The sequence below is a fragment of the Staurois parvus genome, unplaced genomic scaffold (assembly GCF_062004578.1).
Source record: "Staurois parvus isolate SC_StPar_1 unplaced genomic scaffold, SC_StPar_1.0 ptg001643l, whole genome shotgun sequence".
In the NCBI taxonomy this organism is placed as follows: Eukaryota; Metazoa; Chordata; class Amphibia; order Anura; family Ranidae; genus Staurois; species Staurois parvus.
The window spans coordinates 205,501-220,712 of NW_028319439.1; the positions used below are offsets into that span (position 1 = coordinate 205,501).

The window sequence follows — 15,212 nt, forward strand, 5'->3', positions numbered from 1 at the left end:
ATATAGTCACATCCTATGAGCTGAACTGGAAGCATAAACAAAACCTATTTTCCCTCTGTAAACTACTAATCACCCTAGCCCCCATGTAATGGAGATGGAAAAAGGCAAAAATGTTTGAAACCCAGTCTGGGTGCCAACCTTGACTCCCTTTACAAATGCAATGGAAGGGAGCATAGCTATTGAGACAAGTATGCTATTCACAGGATTGCAGGTGAAAATAAAAGAGAAAAGGTCTGAAAAAAGAAAACTAACAATCACCTCATATAAGCACTTTTGAGCTGCAATATTTTACCTTTTTTTTGTTTAGATATGCTCAGGGGTGGCCTGACAACTCATGGGGCCCCTGGGCAATAGGGGATCATGGGGCCCCTGTGTCCTTGCCCAAACTCAAAAAAGCCTATGAAAAAGGTACCAGGGGCATCTCATGGGGCCCCCTACTGACCCCGGGCCCTTGGGCAGTGCCTGAGTTTCCAAATGGTCAGTCTGGATATGCTTTAAGCTGGTTATTTCACGGGGTGCTGCATATTTATTTTTTTACCACACTAATAGGGTCTCTTTAACTTGTCATGTTAGTACTAAATTGTTACTAACACAGTCAATATTGTAATATAACAAATTTTTCAGACAGTCTCATACTGGTACCACAATGAAAAATAAAATATTTCTGTAGTAGACAAGTAACACATAATTTTCCTGCAATGTGGATTCCCCATCTCCTACTGTATATGTTACTATACTAAATTTCTAATTTAAAATCCAATCCATTTATCCAATGTCAATAGCTGTAACATCTTGACCAGAAACAACAGATTGCCTTTTAATAGACTGAACATGCTGAACTTACCTGAAGAGAAGGCTGAAAAAAAAAGAAAAGAGAAAAACAAATGAGTAAATTTGAAAAATAAAACAATGCACATGGTATTTCTTTAAATAATATTTTAAGGGAACATGACAAAAATGGTGAATCCTATTTAATCGAAAAATGTTTATATTGCCTGCAAATTATTTCTCTTCAATGTGGGTTATTTAAAAAGTAAAAAGAAATAGCATACACAATGTGAATTTTGTTTGAGGTGGAAGGGGTTAATAGCACACTCAGTGCAATCTTTTCTTTTAATTGGCACTCAGTGTAAATTTTTTGAAGCAATACAATGTGTCTTTTTGTGAAAAAAGTAGCACTAGCAATTATAACTTTTTAAAAATGAAATAGTACCTCACCTATGCACCATGGGCAGAAACTGGGGGTGTAAGGTGAGTACATTTTTAAACATTTTCACTATATGTTTTTTACGTTTTTAATGTGGTCAAGGTCTTATGATTAATCAGGCCTTGCATTATGATGCATTGTATACTTTAAAGGATAAGTTCATTTTTAGTAACATGTTACAAGTTACACCCGTATTCACCAAATAAATGACATGTGTGGAGCATTAAGTGAAGGTTTTCATTCACCAAGGTCATGGTTTATTCTGTAGTAAGTAATCTCATTCAGCTGGCCTTCCTTTTTACAGTAAGTTATCCTTGTGTTTAATACATGTTTTTAAGGTTTTTTTTTTTTACTCTACTTTTTAATTTCATTTTTGTGATTGTAAATTCATAACTTGAAATTTTAGGAAAACCCTTACAAAATAATACAAATGACAGTAAAGAACCATGTCAACACTGGAAAAATACAAGGCTTTTTTGTCCACCTTAATCAAGCACATCTATAACTTTAGGTTGAATGTCCCCAAATTATAAAGTTATATTTCTTTTATTCTTGAAGTGGGACTGGCAGTTCCTTGGATAGAATGGAATTCTATTTACATTAATCAGATTACTTTCACTATAAAATTAACCAAAAAATCATCCTGACAGAATTTGATCAAATATACTGTATATAATAACAAATATAATGTACATAATAAATGGAAACCTCCAAGATGCTTCAGCACACCTTTAAAAGTTATTTGACATTTATTATTATTTAGCACATGATGTTAACAAATTCATCGTGTCATATAATTCCTAAATACCACAATAAAGATATGCAGGACATTTATTATTTGGCTATAATTTCAAAGTGATCTGAGTCACACAGATTTATGTACCAGTTGCTGGAGGGGTTTTGTAAAAATTCTGTTAACTCTAGCTAAAAATTATAATAGGGAAGAGGAATAACTGCATGAAATGTGGTGGATTGGGAGCCAACTTTGCTAACACATCAAATGCACGGTGTACTCAAAGTTATCTCCTAAACCAATTTTGCAAGGAAAAATGACCCACAACCCAATGGATTATATTTCGCAACTTCAGATTCATATATGTATTTAGGAGTTGGTTGATTAAAAGACGCTATTACAATAAGCTATAAAGAGGTACCTGTGTAGCCCTGGAAAATGAATGCTGCACCCTTTTACTTGTGCCCTGTGTATCAGTCTTCAAGGTAAAGAAAAGTGAATAGCTCTCCACAGCCCTAAAATTTTGTTGGTTCTTTCTGTGTACAACTTATTCTGTCGCTCCATTATTGGGGCTCTTGGTTGCCTATGGATCTTTTGTAACTTTTGTTAAAAACTACATAAACATCTCTTAAAAAAAAGAAAAGTGAATAGGTCTGCCACATGCTATCTCATAGAAAAAATGGTAAGATGTGAGGCAGACTCACATATTGGCTGTGATTCTAATTAGTGCAGTTGGCGATTTCAGATTAATCCATGTATGTATCTGACCCAGGATTAGCGTTTATCTAGAGCCAAAGCTTTTTTTTTTTCCTTGGATAGAGTGGTGAGGGGTTTGGTTGTTATTGCTGACTGTGCCCCTGCTTGGGAGATTTACTCAATTTTTTGTACTGGGGGACCATTGTCACTAGGACTGAAAGTGAGGAAAATTCAAATTTTGAGTTGTCAACATTACAGGATTGGGGAAATCTACCAGTGAGACTCTTCTTCTGATGACAGCTATCAATTAGGGAATTTACCTCACTTTGGATAGATTTCCTCTTTTTTACCTAATGTCTGAATGGAAATACCATGAATATGACAAAGTGTCAAAAAAAAATTACAAGGGTTTTAACAAATTTCTACTCTATCCAAAATGAATTTAAAAATGTAACTGTAGATGTAATTTAAGCAATTTAAATGATCATGGTGTATCAGTTTGCCCATATTACTGCAATACATATTAAAAATGGCATATCTCTATCCAAAAAGCTCTGTCTTTTTTAGTATATTGAAGTCTTGTATTGTCAACAATTGCTCAGTGTTAAAAAATATTCTAGGAAATGTTTTTTTCAGCCTTACTTCAAATGTTGTTAAAGGCTTGTTTGAATGGATAATGGATGGTATGCAGATACAATTAATTCCTCAGAAATTCTATGTGCAGTGCTGTATGTTTACAGGCAAAATAGTAAAATGTATATAGCTGTGCAATATGAATAATTTTAAGAAGAGATACATGTTTTGTAAAAACTACACAAAGCCTTATTTTCCCCCGTGACCCCTTACAAAGAATCTAAGAAAATATATGGAAAACAGTCCTTGAACAAACAGTCAAAAGATAAAGACAAGGCAATTATTGTAGTTTAGTACAACCTAAATAGAACTGGGGTAAGGGCAATACATGTGGCAAGTGCTATTATAAAAAAGTAACAGAACAAAGAACGTAAATGTACATACGTGTTTCAGAAAAACTCTGCTTGATGCAGAAGGCAAGGATCACTAGTCCGAGACTAAACTTCATATTGTCCCTATTAGATTCTGTTCAATGTGTAGAAGAGAATGAAATTTGAATAACATTATCTGTATGTCATTTTTAAGTTGAGCTTTCAAAGTTACACTTTATAGCAAATTTTTAGTGAAGAAGATGCTACCCCTGTTGTGCTGAACATGTTTTCAGAAAGTATGATGGGTAATCCAAAAGTCCATAGTGCATAGAACTTGGAAAGAGTGTGATTTGATAAGGGTGGTGTAAATAAGTAATATTGTATTGTGTTGTTTTTAATATGTACCTGAAAAGTTTCAAGTGTCTTCTGTTTGTAGCTTATTTGCAGGAAACAATCAATTCTCTTTCATTAGGACAATACTTTGTATGCCTTTGGTTGTTCCTAGTGCTACTGCCTCTTCCAAAGATTGAAAGATTTACTTGCAAGGAAGGAGTTTTTAAAGTGATGATAAAGTAATAAAGGTTGTTGTGGAGTGGTTTGAGGGTCAAGAGGAAAATGTTTCCTAAATGGTATCAAAAAGCTTCAGCATAATTAGAAAATTGCATAAGTGCATTGAAGTTAAGGGAGTTTCCAACGATATATAACATTTTTTCATGATCCCGTGGTTTTATTTTTTGTGCGCAACTATGGACTATTGGATCACCCCCATATATAATATATAATATTTACAATACCTTTCTTCTAGTCACTAGGACCAATAAGGTTGCAGGTTTATATTTAAACTGAAATGTCTTAATGATTGTGTTGCTTGTAACAGTTAAATTAATATTTTAAACTTTATATCTTTTGTAGTTATACCTGAGGTGATTGTAGCCGTATTAGTTCACTTGCGACAGAAACAATTCAGTACTGTCGGTGATACTTTTTTATTTGCACTAACTTACAATTTTGAGGACAAGCTTTCAGGGAGTGTCCCCTTCTTCAAGGTCCAAGTGAGTACTGCTTGGACCTTGAAGAAGGGGACACTCCCCGAAAGCTTGTCCTCAAAATTGTATGTTATACCTAGTAGTTATACCTAGAATACCACACTTGCTAAATAAATAACAGTATTTCCCCAAGGTATTTAAATACTGCAAGGGAAGCTATGTGCATGCAGTTTGCATGTTCTTGCCATGCTTGCATAAGCTTTCACCTAATGCTCCAGTTCCCTCCTAAAAATACACCATTAAGTTTACTGGTGTCCAACCCAACAGACCCCAGAGTTTGCATGTGCCTGGAAAAGTGTGCAAATGACACTACACTGTAAGCTCCTTCTTAGCCAGAGGCTAATCTATGTATTTCAAAATATTCTGTGAAGCACTGCTTTATATGTGTGGGTATGTATTAAAGTTTTGTTACTGAGGACCAATATTATTATACTTATTACCATTGTCTAGTATCTATACAATGCCAACATATTATGTTCTTACACCTTATACAGTAAATATTAACAAAGAACAGGAATTTACGCAAGAGGAACATTTCAGAATGCATTTTATCAACTTGAATATTATATTTTACATACTAATTAATTTTCCTAGAAAGGAACATCCTTACTAAACGTTACGTGAACAGTCTTGCAAATATGTACATAAGGAATATTCTATTAAAAAAATCATGATCAAGCACATGCTTCATATAAAAAGGACCAGCATCCATTCACAGATCTTACCTTGTCCTGTTATATTAGTATAGTGAAGTTTAGTCTAACTCACAGGATTGTTCTCAGGGCTTTTAAAGGTAACCTGAACTCATCAAGGAAGGTGTGGTATGTATCTTGCCTCACGTGGGTGTTTGATGAAGCCTCTGGTGTTATGTCTTCTAAATAAGGCACATGAAATTATTACTTACTGGTGACTTAGCATTCTTCTAAGAGTATCTTAACATTCTTTTAAACTACTGCTCAGTGTTCTATTTTGGAGATAGCTGATGGCTGTTTTAGTAATTTGCATATTCAATAGAATAGAGCTGGAATTTTTGCTAGATGTGAGAAAGTACTGCATGGTTTGGAATGTAGGGGTGAAAAAATGAACACATTGTTAATGGATAACAAATATTTTCGAGTTAAAGATGTAATAAACTCTAATAAAAAAAAAAGTTTTCCCTTCCAAGATAAAAGCATAATGTGCTAGTATGCATCTTATACTAGCACATTATGTGAAACTTACCTTAAAGCGAAGCCCTCCAAGGGCATTCTGTCACCGCTGACAGGGCTTCCATCTTCACTTGGTCTTTCTTTTAGGTTTGCGAGCTCGGGTGGCTTGAATGGCAGAGCCACGATGACGTCACTTCAGCGCATGCATGTAGGAGTCACTTTCTATGTCACACAGTTCTGAAGGAACAGCATGGGCATATTCTGGGTTTCCTGAAGGCCATCGACAGAGTGCATGTTATCAAGCTCTTTTGTCCCAGCTTCCTTGTGCCTGTGATCCACCATTGCTAAAGTTAGTAGATCCCTGGTAGGGCACTCACTGTGTAGAAGTGGCGAGTATAGGGTTTTGCATATCCAGAATGCAGGAGCTGCTGTGACCTTGTCCAGATTAAGGGCATTATGGGCCAAATGAGGACTTTGGTGGGTCTTTTTATGGAAATCGATAAAATAAAAATACATGCAATTTTATTATTAAAAAAATGTAATTAAATTAGAGAGGGGGTGAGAGAAATGGGGGGGGGGGGCTGAGAGAGGGAGGGAGGTGAGAGAGAGAGGGGGTGAGAGAGAGAGAGAGAAGGGTGTGAGAGAGATGGAGGTGAGAGAGAGAAGAGGTGTGAGAGAGGGGGGTAAGGGGGATGGTGAAAAGAGAGGGGGGTGAAAGAGAGGTGATGAGAGAGAGAGGGGTGGATGAAATGGGGAGTGAAAGAGGGGGGTGAGAGAGAGGTGGGTGGTCAGTATGTCTTCTATTGTGAGCTTCTGTTGACAAATGGTCGGTTCACCCTGCAGCACCTCACTACTCAGCACATACCCAACCGCACAGCACACCTAGTGGTGGAGAGGGTAGAGCCTGATACTCTGGCCGGTCTCTTCAGCCTTGCCAGGCAGAGATAGCCTATCAGGAGGCTGCAATATAGAATCCTTGCTTATATTCTTCCCTGAGTCTAGCTCTCTTATTCTAAGGGTGGTGGGTGGGGTTTACCAGATACAATGAAAGTGAATGTCTGGTGCCAAATTAACTCCTAACTTCCTCACCTTTAGTTCCTAGATTATTGCCTCCCTGTGCCTCATTAGCGCCTAATGTGGACTCCACTAGCGCCTACTTTCTCTTTAGAGCGTCCCATGCTGCTTCCCTCACTGTAGCCAACAAACCCCACCCATCACCTTTAGAACTAGAGCACCACCCCAAAGGAATTTTAGTGAATCAGGAAGAGACAATTCAATGGTTTGATTATTTTAGGCTTATTCCTCTCTGTTTTCACCTGGTTATCTGGCCAGTAATAAACCTGAATTAGAGTGCATCCACTCTGGATAAAGGAACACATGGACAAGTTTGAACAGCAGCATTGTCAGTCTAGGGAAAGAGAGGAGTGTTAGGCAAGGTTCACACTAGCTTTGCTAGCAGGCGTTAAACAGGCATTTGGGAAGCATTTTTAACGCTCCTCAAATGCCTATGAAAATTATACACATGGCAGCACACAATGCTGTTCACACTGAAGCGTTAGCATCGCAGCAAAATTGACGCCTCATGTCAAGTCAGGAGGAGTTAAAGCCTCCCATTCAAGTCTATGGTGACACTCCTCAAACACCTGGCAGGCATTTACGGGTCGTTTGCGAGGCGGTTGTGAGGTGTTTGTGGAGCGTTAATACCATTAAACTTCATTATAGGCGCTTGTGGTGTGGTTTTAACTCTTGGCAAATGCCTATCGAATTCCACTAAAACACGCATAGGGAGTTTGGGGAGCATTTGAGGAGCCTTAAAAATGCTTCCCAAACACCTGTCTAACACCTGCCAAATGCTATAGGGGCATTTGGCAAGAGTTAGAAAAAAGTCAAGTGTGGACGAGCCCTAAGATGTACTAGTGGATTTAGATGCACTATCAAATTGAAGTCACACTCAGTTCACAACGCAGTTACACTAACAGTAGCAAAAACAGTTTTGTTCCTTTTGGGATAAAGGATTTATGTTGATAATTAAAAGTGTATCGTTGTAAGTACCCCTGTTAGTGATAAATGGTTTGCCTCAATGCTCTAACTCTTACATTTGCAGGAGAGCTTGCTCTTTTGAAAAAAAAAATACACAGATAAAAATAAAGCAAAGAAAACCTAAAAAAAGAAAAGAATATAGCCATCACATCTCAGAATCGTTATGTTGCAATATAATAAATGTTTGCTTTCAGGTTTCATAGCACTTTACTGAAAAATTGAAAATTAACTACTATTGAAGAAAAACAAAAATACACCACACACACCAGTAGTAATAGTACACTACACTATACAACTCTCTCTCCTTAAAAGTATTGTCAGCTGTCCATCACTTAGCTCCAAGCACACTGACAAAGGGTGTGTGTCAGGGGCGGACTGACAACTCATGGGGCCCCCGGGCAATAGGGGATTATGGGGCCCCTGTGTCCTTGCCCAAACTCAAAAAAGCCTATGAAAAAGGAACCAGGGGCATCTCATGGGGTCTCCTACTGACCCCGGGCCCTCGGGCAGTGCCCGAGTTTCCAAATGGTCAGTCCTTCCCTGGTGTGTGTATAGTTAGATCTCCCAATGCTGATTCACTGGGCTGAACCCTGCAGCTGGGGGCTTCATCTATAAACAGGGCTATCCAGAGCACTCTCTGTAATTTGTGTCTGCCCAAGACCACACAGATTCATTCCATCAAATGCATGGATGCAAGCATGAGACCACTTCACTCCACCCCCCCTAATCAAAGTTCATAAAACACCATATAATCATAACACCTCTCAAGCAGAGCCCTGTGAATTTCTGTGGTTCATACTAGGGCTCATGGAGCACAACCAGAATTCACATGGTTCCTCCTTAGTCTTCAGGTCTTACGTTTCCCACCCTCAGGGGGGAAATGCTTCCTCCTATTACTTCATTGTGCTGTTCCTTCTGCTGACCAACTACTGATTAGCTCCACCTCTCACTATATAAAAGGTTGGGCTAAAGAGGAGAACACACCTCAAGATGGGAGTGGTTGAACATTAAAGGGGAAGGCCTGCCTACATTTTGGCTGCAACATTGTTGGTTTAAAATTTTAGATGTTAGGTGCAAGACTTTGGGCAATGATGGTTTCAGCAATGCATCATGGGAGATTCACTAGAGCAATTCCTGTTGAATGTCCTAAAAGCCAAAGTTTGGTCAGATTCAACTCATTACTAGTCCGGTTTTACTAACACATGTCAACGTTGCATAACTGGGTTTAGATGTTAGGATGTGTTAACAGTTTAAGGATTAATACTTTATTAATGATTACCTGCCTGGAGTTCAACATTCTGAAATGATACAGAGGGACACATTTTAGCACACAATATGTAGGCAAAGGACACGCCCTGATTACAGGAACTGCAAAGACAAAAAATGCAGAAAATGATTGGCTACACCACACAAGTGCTTTTTTACCTCTATTTCTCATTTATATTGACTTTTCTAAATAAAACAAGTAGTAATATAGAGACTGCTTAAAACGTTTAATGCAGCATAATACTTTGGTAGTAAAATTGTATATTTCGTGTAGAGGTGTACACATGATACCAAAAAGAGGGACAACTAAGGAAGACTGAGGAACAGATGTATTTGGTTTCAAAAGAGGAACAGTCCCTCCAAATGAGGACAGTTGGGAGCTATGCAAGGAGTGGTGAGCACCTATAGTCACAGAGATTTTGAGGCATTCTTGAAATATGCCTGCGCTCTGCAGCTAAATTTGGATTGCTTCCCTTTCATTTAAAAGAGAATGATTTTTCAATGCTCATACAGAATATAATACTCCAGAAAAGTAATGGTAAATTTAAATCAGAGGCATTTGTTAGGAAGACAAGCAAGTCCCTCTTTCTTGCTGAAATGTACACGAGAACTGAAATCTGAAAAGAACAAAAATAAGTCCATACATTTTAAAAAATATGAGGGAGTAATCTTCATTTTGTTTCTTAGCTCCAATTTAGATCATGTATGTGTAAAATTGCTAGAGAGATTAAGAAGTTAAAATGTATATACTGTATGTCATGTGTTTGCATAATGTTCTACAATTGTGAAAGAATAAAAATACTGTTTATTTATCCTAGGGAAGATGTTCTTATTTCAGTGTGTATGAATAATGTGAGATACAGTACTTTCGCAGAAAGAAAAAACCTAGATACCGCACAGAAACCTAATTTGAAACATATGTACATATTTGTAAACATTTCACATCACACTCCTTGGTGAATGTTTATTCATCCGCCTCACACTCAATCAGTATTTCAGTCAATGGTTACATTTGGGACATTTAAATTATGGTGAATGTGCACTTGCTAAATGCGACATGTGACACATGTGGGAGTGGAAATCTAAAAATCTTGTTTTTTTACAGTGCCATTTATTTTTGAAAATCATATTCTAATTTTAAAAAATACATAGACTATGAAAGCATGAGTTCTGGTGGAAGACAGCACCAAGTCCCATTCCTGCAGTAGTGATTTTAGACCAAATATTTTTTACCACCACAGAGCCTTTTTGAGTGCCCTTCCAAAATGTCCTCCTTATTATGAAAGACATTTGCCTTTTTAGCAAGCTTTATGTGCCCAGGATGGGTGTTGGTGAGGAACTCCCTCCCTGGTGAATTGTTTTGAAGCATCCTTTGATCCCACACTCATATATCTACTTTATCATACTTTTCTTCTTGCTACCAAATGCTATGAGTTGCCACTAGGGATGGGCTGTATGTTTGAGTCAAACATAAGCTCGACTCAAACATTGGCTGTTCGTGTGTTCGCTGAACATATGGGGCGTTCAGCGAGATGTTCATGCTCCACAATTCAATGCGCTCTGGTGGCGCATTGTGATTAGCCAAAGCATTGCACCTGACTTTTGACCAATCACAGCTTGAGTTCACAGGAAGAGCCATGATTGGCCAAAGTGAATTTAGCCAATCATGGCTCAGGGACTAAGTCCATGCCCCACACTACAGTATATAAGGCTGCTTATAAAGCAGCCTTGGGTAGTGTGTTATAGGAGCAGACTTGTGCAGTGTTTTAGGAGCAGCCTTGTGCACTGTTATAGGAGCAGTTTTGTGCACTGTTATAGGAGCGGCTTTGTGCACTGTTATAGCAGCAGCCTTGTGCAGTGTTATATAGGAGCAGCCTTGTGCACTGTTATAGGAGCAGTTTTGTGCACTGTTATAGGATTATAGGAGCGGCTTTGTGCACTGTTATAGCAGCAGCCTTGTGCAGTGTTATATAGGAGCAACCTTGTGCACTGTTATAGGAGCAGTTTTGTGCACTGTTATAGGAGCGGCTTTGTGCACTGTTATAGCAGCAGCCTTATGCAGTGTTATATAGGAGCAGCCTTTTGCATTGTTATAGGAGCAGCTTTGTGCACTGTTATAGGAGCAGCCTTGTGCAGTGTTATAGGAGCAGCCTTGTGCACTGTTATAGGAGCAGGTTTGTGCACTGTTATTGGAGCAACTTTGTGCACTGTTATAGCAGCAGCCTTGTGTACTGTTATAGGAGCAGTCTTGTGCACTGTTATTGGAGCAGCTTTGTGCAGTGTTATAGGAGCATCCTTGTGCACTGTTATAGGAGCAGCTTTGTGCACTTTTATAGGAGCAGCTTTGTGCATTGTTATAGGAGCAGCTTTGTGCACTGTTATAGCAGCAGCCTTGTGCAGTGTTATAGGAGCAGACTTGTGCAGTATTATAGGAGCATCCTTGTGCACTGTTATAGGAGCAGCCTTGTGCAGTGTTATAGGAGCAGACTTGTGCATTGTTATAGGAGCAGCTTTGTGCACTGTTATAGGAGCAGCTTTGTGCACTGTTATAGGAGCAGCTTTGTGCAGTTTCATAGGAGCATCCTTGTGCACTGTTATAGGAGCAACCTTGTGCATGATAATAGGAGCAGCCTTGTGCATGATTATAGGAGCAGTCTTGTGTAGTGTTATAGGAGCAAAAAAAAAAAATAATTAAACAGATTATAGTGCACCAAGCACAAACATATTGCACCCAAGCACCAAAATCCCATCCCACACAGAAAAATAAAGTGATATAAATCCCCTAAAAAAATCCCCATCATGTTCAAAAAGCCAAGAAGGAGAAGCAGATGCTCACAGGCAGCTATGAGAGGGCAAACAGCCTCTGTGTCCACAGTGAAAAGTGGTGGTCGTGGACATGATGAATCCTCTCTCAGCAGGGCATGCTTGTCCTTTTTTTCCAATGCTGGCTGTATTTTTGAGCCACAACATGCAGAAGAGGTGGTAGAGCAGATAACTCAGCCATCCTAAGCCTCCTCATCCTCTGTCAGCCAGGCTCATACTATTTTGCCTTCCACCACAGCTGCCAAAGCAGCCTATTACACAGTCTCCATGTCCACCACAGCTGCTCCTTCTGTAGCCCCACCATCATGCACAGAGGAGTTGCCAGAATTATTTGATCATAGTATCAGTTACATACTGCTGGAGGATGCGCAGCAATTTGAATACTCAAATGTTGGTACCCAGGTTGAGGAAGGGAGTGATGTGAGCCTAGAGAGAGCTGGTGTCAGTGAGGGAAAAGAAATTGGCAGTCATGTTCCCCCAGTTGCAGCACACTGCCAAGTTGGCTCCAGTGACGATGAGGAAGGGGATGATGAGTTCACTGACTGTACTTGGGTACCTGAGAGAACAGAGGAGGAAAGTGAGGAGGAGGCAGAGCTCCAACAAGGCAGGATGTCCTCCAGGGGCAGGTGTAAGGGAAGCCAACTGATGGCATCACACGACAGCTCTACAGTTGCAGGGTGCTGCTGACTCCCAGCAGACTTCCAAAAGTTCTCTGATGTGGGCTTTTTTTCAACACATGTGCAGCAGACTTCAGCATTGCTGATTGCCATCTCTGTCTGAAGCAGATCAAGCATGGCCAAAACACCAGCCGCTTGGGCACCACATGCTTGAAAAGACATATGAAGAGCTGCCATGCAGCCTGTTGGCAGACGAACCTAAAGGCCCACATCCAAAAAAAGACTTCTTTCTGCTCCTTATCTGAGATCTCTACCTCTGCTGTAAAACAACAGGTTTTCTCAACAGCCTCCCCTGAGAGGAGTGATGGTACAGCAGTGGGTGGCTGCCCATCTGATAGCAGTACATACCTGTTGATTTCAGCAGGCACATTTCGCTACCCCATTTGCTGAGCAGTAAAAAAAAATACTGTCCCAACCATGCACATGCTCAGTATCTAAATGCTTGCCGGCCAAATTGCTAGCTTTACAACTCCTGCCTTTCCATCTGGTGGACTCAGCCCCTTCCGGGAATTTGCAGAATGTGCTGTACCACAGTGGCAGGTTCCAAAAAGACAATTCTTTTCACATAAGACCATTCCAGCTCTGTACCATCATGATGAAGGCAATGTTTTGGCCACGTTAAAGGTCCACATTACTGCTGACACGTGGTCAGGCAGACATGGTCAGGGACGTTACATATCCTCATGGCTCACTGGGTAACTCTGCTAGCAGCTGGGAAGGATGCAGGACAGGGTTCAGTGCTCTGCCACCACAACTCCAAACAGCTAGTGCTGATTCTGCCACATCTGCCTGCTTCACCCCCTCTTCTTCTGCTTCCTCTATAGCCTTTCTGCTGAATTATCCTCTGAACCAGCAGTGCTCTGTAAGCGTTCAAGGGGATATGTAAGCAGTCAGGCTAAAATATGCCACGTGGTGCTTCAGCTGGTCTGTTTAGGGGACAGGAGCCACACCAGGCCAGCAATTCTGTCAGCTCTGCATGGGCAGGCTCAGAGGTGCTTGACACCATGGCAGATTGAGCCAGAAATGGTTTTATGCGACAATGGCACCAACCTTCTGTACGCCCTCCGACAGGGACACTTGACACATGTTCCATGCTTGTTACACATCCTGAATTTGGTGGTGCAGCATTTCTTGAACAGTTACCCAGGCTTTTAAGATCTTCTGAGGCAGGCCAGAAAAGTCTGTGGCCATTTCCAGCGGTCATACATGGCCAGTGTTTGGCTGGCTGAAATTCAATGGGAATTCAACCTGCGCACCAACTGATTCATTTGTGACATGCCCACTCGGTGGAACTCAACTTTGGCAATGCTGCAGTGGCTGCACATGCAGCAGAGGGCCATCAATAAGTAATTGTGTGAATATGGCACAAGGAAAGGCTCTGGGGAGCTTGGCTTCTTTTCGCCACACCAGTGGCTGCTGTTAAAAGATGCATGCACTGTCCTGTCACCATGTGAGGAGGCCACAAGGATGGTGAGCTGTGACACTGCATGCATCAGTGACACTATCCCTTAAGTCTTCCTGCTGGAGCCCATGCTGCGTGGAATCACGGACAAGGCACTTGAGGCAGAAGAGCGGGAGGAAGAAGAAGGTTTCCTGTCCTCTCAATGCCCCCTTTTATACAGAAACCACGGGGCCACAGAACACACAGCAAGCGGAGGAAATGGAGGAGGAGGATTGCAACAGCATGGAAGTAGAGGATCATATAGAGCAGTCTTCAAGGGGTGGTTTTCAGTCCCCGGAAACCCAGCCAGGAGTAGTATGTGGCTGGGAGATAGTTCCTGACAATGCCATCCTTGGTGACTCAGAGGACTCAGAATCTCCTGCCTTCTCAAACTTATACTGCATGGGCTTCCTGATTCTTCAAAGCCTGTGTAATTACCCGAGGATTTGTGTTATCAAGGAGAGAGATCAATACTGCTTGGAAACCCTTCTTGATCCGCGTTGCAAGGGTAAAGTTGCAGAGCTCATTCAGTCCTCGCAAGGGGAGCAGAGGATAAAACATCTTGAGGGCTCCTTGAAAAAAAAAATGTGTAACACCTTTCCAGACAACATGAGGCTACCATTTCCTGGACAACGTGTTTATGAGTGTTTATGAGGCTTCGTTCTGTCAAAGGAAGAGCAGTGGAGAAAGTGGCTGGCTGACTGATGCCTTTAAACAGTTCTTTAGTCCTCAGCACCCAGGGCTGTTAGGTTTAAGCACTCATCGGCAGCATCTGCATCATATGGTGCAGGATTATCTAGGGGCAAGAGCAGACTTGGAGACCTTTCTAACTGAGCATCCACTGGGTTACTGGGTCTTGAGGCTGGATCACTGGCCAGAACCTGCTCAATGTGCCATTGATCTACGGGCCTGTCCTGCATCCAGCGTGCTTTCCAAAAGGATATTCGGTGCTGCTGGAGGTTTTGAGATGGATAAAAGGGTGCCTCTGTCCACAGACTCCGTTGACCAGCTGACATTTATCAAAATGAATCAGTCCTGGATTAACGGCAGCTATCTTGCCGCTGATGCTGATGTAACTGATTAAATTTGTTAGGGATATGGGATCCCTTGAAGACTGCCTATGCTACTTATCCTATTCCTGAATCCTGATTTTGCTAGCTTCAAACATTTTTTTGGTTTAGGGTGCCACCA

At 40.7% G+C, this 15,212-nt stretch overlaps 1 long non-coding RNA gene across 1 annotated transcript; it reads right to left on the minus strand.

Moving 5' to 3' along the window:
* Positions 1–483: 483 nt before the first annotated feature.
* LOC149434885 (uncharacterized) lies at positions 484–5,485 on the minus strand. The gene is made up of 3 exons (XR_016308601.1): positions 5,352–5,485; positions 3,654–3,734; positions 484–856 (listed from the first exon to the last, which is right to left on the minus strand). It is a non-coding gene; the product is annotated as an uncharacterized LOC149434885 (long non-coding RNA).
* Between the last annotated feature and the right edge of the window lie 9,727 nt (positions 5,486–15,212).